The sequence below is a fragment of the Eschscholzia californica genome, unplaced genomic scaffold (assembly GCF_041429995.1).
Source record: "Eschscholzia californica isolate CP2 unplaced genomic scaffold, dmEscCali1.0.p SCAF_5, whole genome shotgun sequence".
NCBI classification, from domain to species: domain Eukaryota; kingdom Viridiplantae; phylum Streptophyta; class Magnoliopsida; order Ranunculales; family Papaveraceae; genus Eschscholzia; species Eschscholzia californica.
The window spans coordinates 49662609-49675426 of NW_028238472.1; the positions used below are offsets into that span (position 1 = coordinate 49662609).

Here is a 12818-nt window from a genome sequence, read left to right on the forward strand (position 1 = left end):
TAAAAAAAGATTTGTTCGTTTCTTCTTCTTCTTTTTTCTCTTTCCGCTAGGGTTTTGGTTTCCCCAAACTCTAAATCTAGTTTGGGGAAAACCCAAACCAGGGTTGTTGAAGCTTCAATAGTGTTCGTTCAACAGTGTTCGTTCAACGTGTTGTCGAAGCTTCAACAAAACTTCATCGAACAGTTGAATCTCCGCCAATTTTTATAAAAAGGGGAAACAAAGTATGATACATAAACACCTATGTGCATAACTCTATCTTAAAAATAGTGGTAGCTTAGTGGTTATTAGTTTAGTTATGGCATAAGAGGTCCTAACTTCAAACTTATCACTTGGACTTGAAGAAAGAAACAAATATATTTGTTTGACAATCAACATGTTTAACGTAAAATTTTAGCTCCGCCCTACAACACTCTGTGCTATATAATGTATTTGTGTAGACAATTTTTCTACCGTTATTTGTGTTTGTAATTTTTCCGTTTGGTATACAATTCGCACTCCCTGGACCAAAATCGTGACAGTCATTGCCCCTCCGAGCTCACTTATTCATGTGAGACTTCATAAGATCCTAAACTTTCTCAAATCCCAAACCACATACCGTATGACACTAATGCTATAACTTTAGTTCCACATTGGAAGTTATTGAGGCGCTAAGCATGTTAAGCTAGTGGTATCAAATAGGCTGGTCGACTCAAGCCTAGCCTGTGTCCAACCCATTTTTTCTCACGCCTGGCCGATCTGTGGGTTTGCCTGGGACCGGGTTGGCCGATCTAGTGGTAACAAAATCACACCTTTGTGGGAATATATATATATATGAGAGACATGTATTCTTGTTAAAGGTTCTTGGCCCTATTTAGAGAAAAAGGTTAGTAAGAAATAAATATTTTCAAGTGCACAACTCTGTTCAGCTAACTTGGGACTTGGAGAAAACCACTTCGGCTCGAAATCTCAAGATAACGCGAACCTACTTTGCCGTTGGACAATGACGTGATTTGAATTTCACCCAAGTGCCCAACCCTCCTTGCCTCACGCTCGCCTGATAAACCTAATGCGGAATTGGATTTTCTACTCGACCCAGACTACTCGATGGAGTCATTTCCACATGTAGCGGCGCTGTTGTTTTCCCATCCCTACGGTCTCATCGTGCACCCACCGTGTAGTAAAAATATAAGACATAAACATTTTTAATTATGTTTTGAAGAGTGAAGGTCAAACAGCAAATATGAATCACTCAAAAACATTTGAATCATTTTGTTTAGCTAAATCATAGAAACAAAGAACACGGGTCAAATAGCAAAATTAATTTTATACATCTTGACAATGTGCATTTGAGTCAATGACTTAAGGTTGAACATTTAGTAGTTCATAGTATTTATCCTATTTGAATCAAAACCCTTAGAGATTATTAAAAGGAAAAAAGAAAAACACTTTTAAACAGTCAACTCAATTTTCCAAAAATATCAGAGCTTAATCCCAAGTTGAGAAGTTGGGGATTTGTTTCAGTTTTTAAGTAGTTCTTGATAACTCCAAAATGTTAGTGATAAAATTTAGGACCGTCAAGTGGGAAACAGACCAAGATGAAATCTCGTCCGTTCGTTTGCTTCGATGTCTGCAATTTTTTTGTTTTGAAATGTTTGTCCATTTTGTTTTGGGATGTGGGTATTCATTCTTTTAGAGTAAGAATTTAGTCTTTCATTCTTTGTAGTTTTAGTTTGTTGGGATTTTGATGAAATTAGGGTTAAAAAGTTGAAACATTTGTGTCTTCAACTTGTTTATTTAGGAGACATTCTTGATTTGGTTTCAAGATGTGTCTCTGGTTAGGTGCTAAATTAACCTTATGTGTATCTCTCATTAAAAAAAAAGGGTTAAATATAATATGTTGTTGGAGTAAACGAATAAAATATAAGATCCGAATAAGGATAGTTTAGGTTTCTTTCTTATATTTTAATCTTGTTAGGGTCAATAACTTATATTCTTTTGTATTGGTTGGTAGTTCGAATCAGAAAATCACAAACTAAGATAACATTAGTGTACTACTCGAGTACTTGACTATATTTTAGTCAAGTTAAATATGGAATAGAAGTTTCTAAAAATGTTGTGAACGCATAAAAGAATAATGAGTAAAAAGTCTTTTATATTTTATATTATAGGATGTCCTTGTCCATGTTGTGCTATAGGTGTTTTACATTTTCAAATGAAGTAGAGTGATGAAGTACATCGCGTGTAATCTTTTCGAGGGAGTGAAAGAATTGTAAAGTTTTAGGACGTCTGCTTAACTTCATAAAAAGAACAATTCAAATAAGATAAACTATTGAATTATTACGATTAGCTCAAACTGATTGAATACAATTTGTAGAAGAACCGTCTTTATGTGATATGAATTTTGATCAAAAAGCTTTTCCATCAACAATTCGAATTTCACGCAACATTATCATACGACTTCAATTTCTTGACTTTTCTATGACGAAGAACAAGTAAACAAAGAAAAACAAAATAGAAGAGAACAATCACAAACACAAGATATCTACATGGTTCAATTGGTGAGACCTACTCTACCGCGAACTATGACCTAATGATTTTCACTAGGAATGAAGAACAAGATTACAGAGAGAGCTAGCTCAAAAGTTTAGTATTTGTAGCTAACTAAACCCTAGCACTTAGCTGCCTCTTAACTCTCTCCCCAAAAATTGAATTCATGATACATCCTTAACATTGATATCAATCCTTTACAAGATTAAGACAAACATAAATAAACGAGTCTGAGTCAAAATTTTAGAACGATTTTTCAGTTTGCGAATAGGCATCCTGCACTTATATTTAAGGCATTTCGTACATATTTCTTATCCACAAACCTTACTCCCTAGAGTTCCCCTCTAACATACCTTTGTGGTTTGTACCAATATAGATAGAGGGCATGATCATTTACCAGAAGAAATTAAATTTCCAAACAACAAACTAAGTTGCTTCTCCAAACTCATCTAGGCCAATTCGGTTTAATTTGTTTGATTTTTCATCGCCGCTTCACCATGTTATATTTTTTAGTTTTTTCTAGCGGGCGAAAAGAAAGAAACAAAAAATATTGTGTATGATTAATACATGGTATCCATTTAGGAGCAAACCATCTGCACTTGTAACCCCTTCCAAGGGACAAATTGTTAACATCATGGGGCCATGAGTACTAGTCCCTCACACATCTACAAGTTCACTTCCTAAATTCCACTCTCTATAGTATCATTTGCTACGATTTCTCACTTATAACTTATTATTACGAATTTAAGCCGTAAAAGAGACAGTTTATTGAGTAGTGAATCCATAATAGCACTATAGTAAATAATCTCTATAAATTACTATCCATCATCATGAACATGAGATTAAGAAAGAAGAAACTAAAACCAAGAAGACGAAGAATACACTGTAATCGGATTGATTACTGAAATGGGTAATATATATTTCAGTAAAAATAGATATATAATATGATGTACAATAAAGAAGAGACTTGAATTGAACCATAAAACTTAAAGAAACATATGTTTTAATATAAAGATTATATATGAAGATTTGTTGTACTTATGTTTGTAGTACTACTCATCCAAGCAACTAGCTACCAATCTATCTCCTAAGACTTTCTTGAGTTAAAAAAAAGAGATCTAGTGTTAATTAGGGTTACATGTAATTAAGACCTAGAAGACTAAATAAAATCAAGGAGGGAGAATAGCTAGCTGTTAGAGAGAAAATCAGCACCTGAGATATGAAGATAAAAGACAAAAAGACCTATATATTGGGTAGGATTGATAATGATGATTAGTTGTGAGAAGGAGGATGAGTCTTTGGAGGAGCATAATCTAGGCTAAACCCTGGTTGTTCTTTGGGTTTCTTCTTTGGTACTCTCCAAGAAAAGGAAACAAAGGATTTGGTATTATCATCACCTTGAGTAATTTCTTTCTTTTCTTGATCTTCTTTCAATAAGGCATCTTGATTCTGATTTTGATGAGCTATAGTACCATCTCCATCACTCTTGCCATTCAACACAACACTTCCAACAGAAGGACTACTACTAGTAATAGTAGCTTTTCGATGTCTTGGCTTTCGTTTAAGTTTCTTCTTTGAGTAGGTTTTCACCTTTGGGATTTCTTCGCCGATTATTGCCTTCTCTATACCCTGCAACATATATATATTGATATACCGATGAGTACTAATCGAACTTATATCTTGATCATACTTTTTTAATATAGTAAGATTCAAACCCTAGTCTCCAAAATAGAGACACCCATCTTACCACCCAACTAATTAAAGTGGGTTTCACATCAAACAAACTATGAATTGGAAAAGAAATTATAAAAAAGAAACTAACCTTGCTTGAATGATGATGGACATGTTTACTGATTTCCTTAACCACACCGATTCGACGACCTTCACAAGCATGCATAAAATGACACAAAAGGAAGAGTAGAAAAATAAGACTAGAAATCATGATTGATGACATTTTATATATAGTGTACTATTTAGGACTCTTTTTGGATATGATCAAAATGTATTTCTTGATCAGTAGAGAAGATTAGTAGTTTGTAGGAGTATATGCAGAAAAGGGGAGGGATGAAAGAAGCAATAAATGCAGTTTATGAAGAAATGGAAAGAGGTTGAGAAAGAGAACATGAAGGAGATGGTGTGGGGTTAATGAATGAAAAGTGATGAGGAGAATTGAAGGATATGAAAATGAAGATATGGCTGGGTAACCTTTCTTGTCTCCTAAATCTCTCACTCTTCAATCAAAACTGGGACCCTAGATATTGAGATATTGACCCTAGTACTCTCAGATAAGCCAGATGAGAAGAATAATAAGAAAGAAGAATATATATGTATATATACATCTAGAGCTTATAATAGTATTACAAATTCTATTCATCCCAATAGAAAATCCAATAATCTCCCACTAGCTCATGTGGCACAACCACGTCATCAGCTGATCGTGTCAGGTGTAGAATGACGTCGAATCAGAAGTTAATATGAAATTTCCAGCTAATTAACTAGTGCCACTCTACATCAGACTAAGATAAAACTGAAGTAGTCACGCCACATAAACACTATCCGAAAGTAACTAAGATGAGCTAATCCGAAGAAAAATGATAGTAGAAGAGACTGCAACATGAACATACCTCAGACGTAATTAGAAATCTACCGTCCATCCAGAGGAAAAAAGTAGTTCTGGAGTAAAGCTTTGATAATTTTCTCTTCTAGCATTGCTCTAACCTGCAGACGTGGCACGTCCATGTCGGCTGGTGGGAGATAGGTGGGATTTGGGTGGGGTAAATAGACTTTTTGGTAAGAGAGTATTTTATGTAGTTAGAAGTTAAATTAGTTGTTTTTTTATAGTTAAATTTAAGAAATGGGAACAGAGGAACAAAAAGGTTGAGGGGGTATTTTAGCAAACTTGTTCGAATCGAGGAGGAACTCGATTCCTTGTCTTTGTGTAAGATATTTTAACTACTATCTGCATGGATTCTGGCTCAGTGTTTGTAGCTCTTGCCTCCCTCATGATATTAAAATACTTATAAAATTATCATTATTTCATGGGAATCTGAATAAATTTGAATTGTCAAACCCCAAACTAGTTTAAAAAAGTGTAGCTATATATCTTAAATAACTGTTATACAATAACTGTCATTTTTGTATTTCAATACACTTTTCCTTTTACGTGGTCGTTGTGATTGCTACACGGAGTATTTTCTCCAGACGTTCTTCTGATATATAACCAAATTTTCTTAGAAAAAATGTTACTAATTAGTGGCAATTTTTCTAATCTATGTAGTACAGTTTTATTTTTTAAAAAATTTCGTGTTGTAGAAATGTGATCCGATGAAAGACAACAATTGTGTGCAAACGCTCCAAATATTTGGGAGCCCCCAAGCAGAACTAAAATTGGGGTTACGTATAACATATGTTAAAAAATAGTAAATAAAATTTTTAATAGTGCTTACGGGAAGGTTTAAACCCTTGGCCTATTGCCCATTAACTAAGAGCATCTCCAATGCAAAACTCAATCTTACAAACTCGGAGTGCCACATAAGATTTTCTGAGTTTTTCTTAAACAATCATCTCCAATGCAAAACTCAACTAAGATCTCAAAGATGATGTGTCGAGAGTGGAATAGAGATATCTCAAGAGGACACTCTATTTTCAGAGAATCCTCTTGAGATATCTCTAATTGTCCAACTCATCAATATTTAAATTTCAACCAATAAAAATCAAGTCTTCGTATATTTTCAAAATAACTCATTATTTTTTTACAAAAATAACCATGACACGTAAGTAAAATAAAAGAGTTTAGAGTGTTGCATTGGAGACATACAAGAATTAAGGATCTCTATTTTCGACACCTAGGAGTGAGAATCTCAATTGGAACTTGACAAATAGGACGATTAGAGATTTTTTTTGAGTTTTGCATTGGAGATGCTCTAAAGGATTTTTCAATGAAAAGCTCGAAAAACGGGTCCAAATAGGAAAATACCAACAAGAATTTTTTTTTTTTAAAACCCACTTTTTAAACGGTGGACAACATATATAATTATGTTGTTAACAAAAGAGTCATATTTTCCCATAATCTTTTTTTTATCCGTTTTATTTTATTTGACTTGTTATAAACTGTTGACGACATATATTACTACGAGGGTGTAACCCGTGCCCGTGGGGCACGGACAGTTCTTTCGAACGCGTTACAGATCGAACAAATTATGTGTAACATCATCTATTTTACAATCGGATGACTGTTTTCGTATTTATTCATCATATCGGTTCACTGTTTACCTACTTTAACAACTAAGTTCAATAAGAAACACTTGCAATGAAATAAAGTCATGGGACTTCATTAGAAAATATAGTCATGTTCTTATGAATGCATTTGAGAACTAAACTTACAATCTCAGACATTTATAAATACAACCATGAACTAAACATTCAAAACTAATTAAAGTAAACAATCGACAAAAAAAAATCGAAATGAATTCATTCAGCTTCCTACTGGCACATTGGACCATATTAGCACCAACATGCATATCTTCATCCTCTTCGTATGCCTATTGAGCTGGAGCTACTTGGTACAGAAGGATCATCTATTTCTTGAAATGTATGTATAGTTTATCCATCATTAATGGCCTCTAGTATATCGACATTTCCCGTCATTTATTGCCTTGAATGAATCTGTACACTCGTATTGTTATTAATTTTGACAATACCATCAAAAAATATCATGATCGCAGTACATATGACGTCCTTTTTATCAATGATAAATTGTATCTTACCTATCTTCATAAAGTCCCCAAGGTTGGTTTTGATGAGCAATTTCTACCGCCCAAATAGGGAACACAAACTGAAACCTGCAGAAAGGATTTAATCCGAGTAAGTGAGTGCTCGACAAATAGGTCCTCAATCAAAGTTAATGATGTGCTCGACAAATGAGAAGAGAAATGTTTTCTATTCGATAACTCTAACTTAAAACCCTAAATCGATTTGATGTGAAATAAATTCAGAGAGGGAAGAGCCAGAGAGAGAAGCAGAATGTATGTTTAATTTGAAGCTCTAAATCAATTGTTCAACGTGTGTGAGAGAGAGAAACCGGGAGACAATGAGATACCTGGGGGCTGGCGGAGAGATGAAATGTTGAGAACGATAGAGGGGCGGAGTTTGGGGCACAGACAGTTCTTTAGAAATTATTCATAGACGGCCATGTGCACCACAACCCATCTTGATTAGTAACATAGAACACTTAAACATGTCAAATTTGAACTTCGAAAAGTGTTGAATTGCTCTGAAATTTGTAGGTCTCTGAGATTACCATCCATGAACCATCCACCATTAGAATTCCTTTGTTATAATCAGGTTCATATTTGTGAGAAGTTGAACTACTTCCAATAGAATTCCTATAAAATTAAACCCTTTTATTCTTTTAGTATATCTTAAACTTTCAACTATCTCATCATCAGTTCTAATATAATTCATGTAAAGAAATGTTGAAATAGTAACACTATAAGCCTACTGAGAATTCAAAAATGATTCAGGCATTTCATCATTTACCTGAAAGATAGTAGCATGCTCGGAGCTTTGAATAGTTCAAGTATCAGCAATTGGTAGAAGTTACTAAACAACGGGTAGAAGTTATGAAACAGATCACCATTAATCAAACTAAATAATCAACCTAAACAACGGAAGGTCCTTATAAGATGCGAACTAAATAACCCCTAAAATTCCCCTAAATGCATTTCACTCTCTCTCTAACCACTTCAGCTGAACCGAAGGTATGCTGTGGTTAACACCAACACTAAAGAAGATTCACCTTGAATCGTAACATCTAAAGGTCACCAACCTGCCCAAATCAAATCCCTACTCGATCCCTTGTAGTTCGCGCGAGAGAGGGGAGGGGGCAGAGAGAAAAAGAGCGACAGAGGGAGATGCTAACAGGATGTGTGAGAGAGACATAAGAACATAGAGATAGAGTTACCTGGTGGAAAAAGGAGGTATTTCTTACAAAAAGAGAATATTCCTTCCTCCACTCGAACTCGTTAGAACAGTCATAAAGGAAGAGATTCAAGGAAAAAAAAGTACACATAACTTTTTTCCTAAAAGAACTTTAAAGAAAAGAAAGAAGGTGCAATATTCTAAATGGTTAAATCAATTATAATGGGGGTACCTGTTTTCGAGTATATCTTTACTGCGATTGGTTAATGCTGGACTATAGGAAAATGGAGTAGAAACTGTTTAAGTGAAAGAAAAATAATTGTCAACATAGGCTTCGGATTATGCAAGGAAAATTAACGAAAAAATTGTCAAGATAGGATACGGATTAACCACACAAAATAGATTTGGATAGAATCCAAAACAAACAACAAACTTGAAGGTATGACACTTCACCTAAACAATTAAACTCATACACATAGGTTAAGCACTTCAATTTTCCTCATAATTATGTTCTACCCGTTGAACGGAAAACAATGCTAAGAGGTAATGTATAGTTATGACAAAAAGAAAGCTAAGTTATTATAACATCGTAAAAAACCTGAAAAGATGAATTGTAGTCAAAATGAAACAAAACCGAAACTGAAGTTCCTTAGTACCTTTCTGATAGATTTAAAGTGCTATTTAGAATGATTTCGGCCAAATCGACTGGTAGATCTTACGGACATTCAAATCGACTGGTAGATCTTACGGACATCAAATCGACTGGTAGATCTTACGGACATCAAATCGACTTCGGGAGAGGAAGACAAAACCTGCATGAGAGAGAGGAACCTGTATCAAAACAAATCGAATTGATTTTCACACCAAGCCACTTGCCGGAAAGCTTATATTCTGAAGGCCTTAACAACCAAAACTTCAAACCGAATTTCATACGGAGATCACATACAAAAATTAGAACTCTTAAAAAAATTGACCTTAAACACTTCACCTGATAAAAAGAAAGCTAAGTTATTTTAACACACAATCACTATTAAACTTAAAAAAAATGGTGTTGACGTATCAGTGAAAATGTTTGAGTCTGTAGACTTAACAAATCAAAAAAGTACAAAAAACCAATTACACTCCATTAAAAAAGCAAAACAAAAAAAACAAAAAGGATGCTTACAAAGTCTAAGGTAATAGTTCGGCATGTTGTCACAGACACATTCTTCAAACTCTGTCAACAAAAAAAAGAGAATAGAATAAATACCTTAACAGAAAAAAAAATGGCATTTTAACTATTGCATGATTGCATCAGATTTCAAACCTAACAATCATATGAAACAACAGTGAAGAGATTCATATTTAAGGAAATTTTTGAAATGTAGATAGTCAATCAAATGAGATTATGTAAACAGATTTATGAAGGCAAAACCCTTATAGGGTAGTAGTACCCAAGCATAGTCCCTGCCAGAATCAAGTTTAAATGTAATACCATGTCGGAAATTCATGAATTCTCAGACAACCCACAAAAAATAAATGGAAGTTTTAAGGTTGCAAGAGATACCCTCATTAGTTAAACTCCATATAAGCAGAATGGAGAATAGAGTTTGGATCACCACAAATGCAACATCTACAACCTTCAGCCAGAAACAAAATTTGTTCCAACTTTACTGTCAAATTACCCAATGAAAATTACTGTCAAATTACCCAATGAAACACGTATAACCTGCCCACAGATGGTGAAAAGGGCAGCAAACTGTTCTTCAATACCTTGGTTCCAACTTTCAAGCAATAAGAAAGTCAGCTAGCTGCGCAAGACGCAAGTTGACAATGGAACAAAACAAAATTAGATCAGATGTCGAGTTCGGGGGAACCATATGTATCTTGCTTTGCCTGGTGATCAAGCTCAGATACATAAACGGTCCCTCTAATTATCTCTTCTAGTTGGGCCATACTCGTTCGGCATTGAATCTCCGCCTCTCTTGGCTAGTAATAACTTCTGAAAAAGAAAATAAACGTAAAGCACAGGAATAACACCACACACCCAGATTTTCAACAAAAAAATGTTCAAGAAGTCATTATTTCAGCATACCCTTGCATCAGAAAATTGTTAAGGTAAAAAGTAGCACCAACTGATCCCTGGTTAGATAGTGAAGCAGAAAAAACCTCAAATCCTAGTTGTTGGTAAGATGTTCATAAAACCCTAATAATTACTGAATTAATAAAACCCTAATTAATTACTGAATTGATAAAACCCTAATAGACTTTGTATAGATTTAGGTCAGTTTTTTTCTTGATAAAACCCTAATAATTACTGAATTGATAAGAGCAGCAGAAACCCTCTACAAATCCTAAGAGACTTTTTCTTGATAAAAACCCTAAATTACTAACATGATAAAAGTAGCAAAAACCCTCACAATTTGATAAAAAAGAAGAAGATTATAAGACAGAAAATAGTTAGAAAGAGAGAGAGAGAGAGAGAGAGAGAGAGCAAGAGAAAGCGACAGAGAGAATACTTACGGGTTTGTGTGGTGCGATGAGATGAAATTTTGAGGAACATGAGAGAGAGAGGAGGTGAGCGGGAAAAAAAATTTGAGACATGAAGAAGAGAGAGAGGGTGCGTGCGTGAGAAGACTCAAAGAATGGGAGGGAATGAGGGAAGGACCTGTTTGGGGGTATGTTTTTTTTTTTTTTTCAAAAAGGGCATCTATCTAAAGATGCTCTTTGTTACGATCTGAACACTTTGATGAATAGTAATTAAATCCTCACCCTCCAAATTTAATCAGTTGTATTTCCACCACTTGATATAACTTGTGAGGATAAATCCTAACCTTTGGGAGGAGGGGGAAAGATACCCTCCTCCCTTATTATATAGATATGTTGTTAACAAAACCGACTATGCTAACTGTTTTTACTGGATTTATCGAACTATTAATCTTTCTTGTTACAAACTCAGAGCCGTGCATGACCCAGTGCGGGCAGGGCGCCCGCACGGCCTCCCAACCAGTGGGGCCCACAACACATTGTTATTAATTAAAAAATTTGTGCCAGTCAAAGTAGTTTTCCGTGGGGCGATACTGGAGAAGAGGAGATTAAAAGTTCCTAATAACTGCCCACTAATGTTGGCCGGGCCCACATGTGCATTGATATAAAAAAAAAAAATTTCTCTCTCTTTTTTTTTTTGTTGAACTAAAGTTTTTTCTCTCTCACTTCAAAAGTTGTATTTTCAATCTCTATCTTTTATTAATTAATCGGTTTGGACTAAAAAAATAAACATTAAAATCGTCATTCGTTTTAATTTCTCTTCTTTTTTCTTTTTTTGTTGAAAGTCGTTTTAATTTCTCTCCAACAACATATTTAAATCTCTTTATTTATTTACATCCCTATTCCATTTTTTTTTTATTAGGAAAAGAAGTTTAAATATATAATATAGTTTTCTTAATCTTGAAATTCAATAGTGATGGCTAAAACTGATAGTTCAGTTGTAAGTGCATATATTCCAAAACTCTGAAATTCACAGATTCGATTCCCAAGAGAGGTGAAGTTCATGTTTTACCGAACTTGGGTAATTAAAGTTATAAATAAAGTAGTTTAGGATGGACTTTAGGCCGGTTCTGTAGGAGTTTAAAGTTTAGTAGTTATCGTGTTTATCACATTATAATTGATGTATCAATGTCATTCTAATGACAATCGTAAGCAATTTGTAACAAATAAAAGAGATTTAATAGTTTTCTCTAATTTACAAACTCCTACATAGCCACTGTTAAATTATTTTGAATTTGTTTGTTATTTTGCTTTTGAAGTACATTTTTTATCTTTGATTAGATAAGGGCCCCAATTCCAATTTAGCACCGGGCCCCCGAATTCTCAGGCACGGCCCTGTATAAACTGTTGACAACATATATAAATATTTTGTTAACAAAACCGACTATGCTTACTGTTTTTACTGGATTTCGAACTATTAATCTTTACTTGTTATAAACTGTTGACAACATATATTATAAACTGTTGACAACATATATAATTATGCCCAGACTTGTTATAAAATGTTGATAACATATATACTTATGTTGTAAACAACATATATAATGCATTAGCCACAATATTATTTGTCTATGGGTTTGTCAAATACAAAGGATAATATGCATAACAAGTTAATTTTTGTAAAAGACAAGTAACAACATGCATTAGTCTAAATGTTTATGTTGTAAGCAAAACAAAAAAAATACGGAAATCATTTCTTTCAAGACAAATCGAAAAATACTTTAGGCAAAATGTTAATGTCAGTCAATGTGTTTGTCAAATACAAAAAACAAAATGCAAAACCTAATTGTTTTCAATAGTATCAGTTTTAGGGTAGTCATTGTTTCAAGTAGTTGTTCTCATAAACA

At 34.0% G+C, this 12818-nt stretch overlaps 1 long non-coding RNA gene across 4 annotated transcripts; it reads right to left on the minus strand.

Moving 5' to 3' along the window:
- Positions 1-6836: 6836 nt before the first annotated feature.
- Positions 6837-11293, minus strand: LOC147540145 (uncharacterized). 4 transcript variants are annotated; one of them, XR_015226010.1, is made up of 11 exons: positions 10948-11054; positions 10520-10566; positions 10198-10426; positions 9992-10064; positions 9611-9661; positions 9102-9257; positions 8065-8741; positions 7826-7910; positions 7625-7691; positions 7293-7367; positions 6837-7191 (listed from the first exon to the last, which is right to left on the minus strand). It is a non-coding gene; the product is annotated as an uncharacterized LOC147540145 (long non-coding RNA). The 4 variants fall into 4 exon arrangements; XR_015226009.1 differs by lacking the exon at positions 10520-10566 and having other exon boundaries at positions 8678-8741; positions 10948-11064; XR_015226008.1 differs by lacking the exon at positions 10520-10566 and having other exon boundaries at positions 10948-11064.
- Between the last annotated feature and the right edge of the window lie 1525 nt (positions 11294-12818).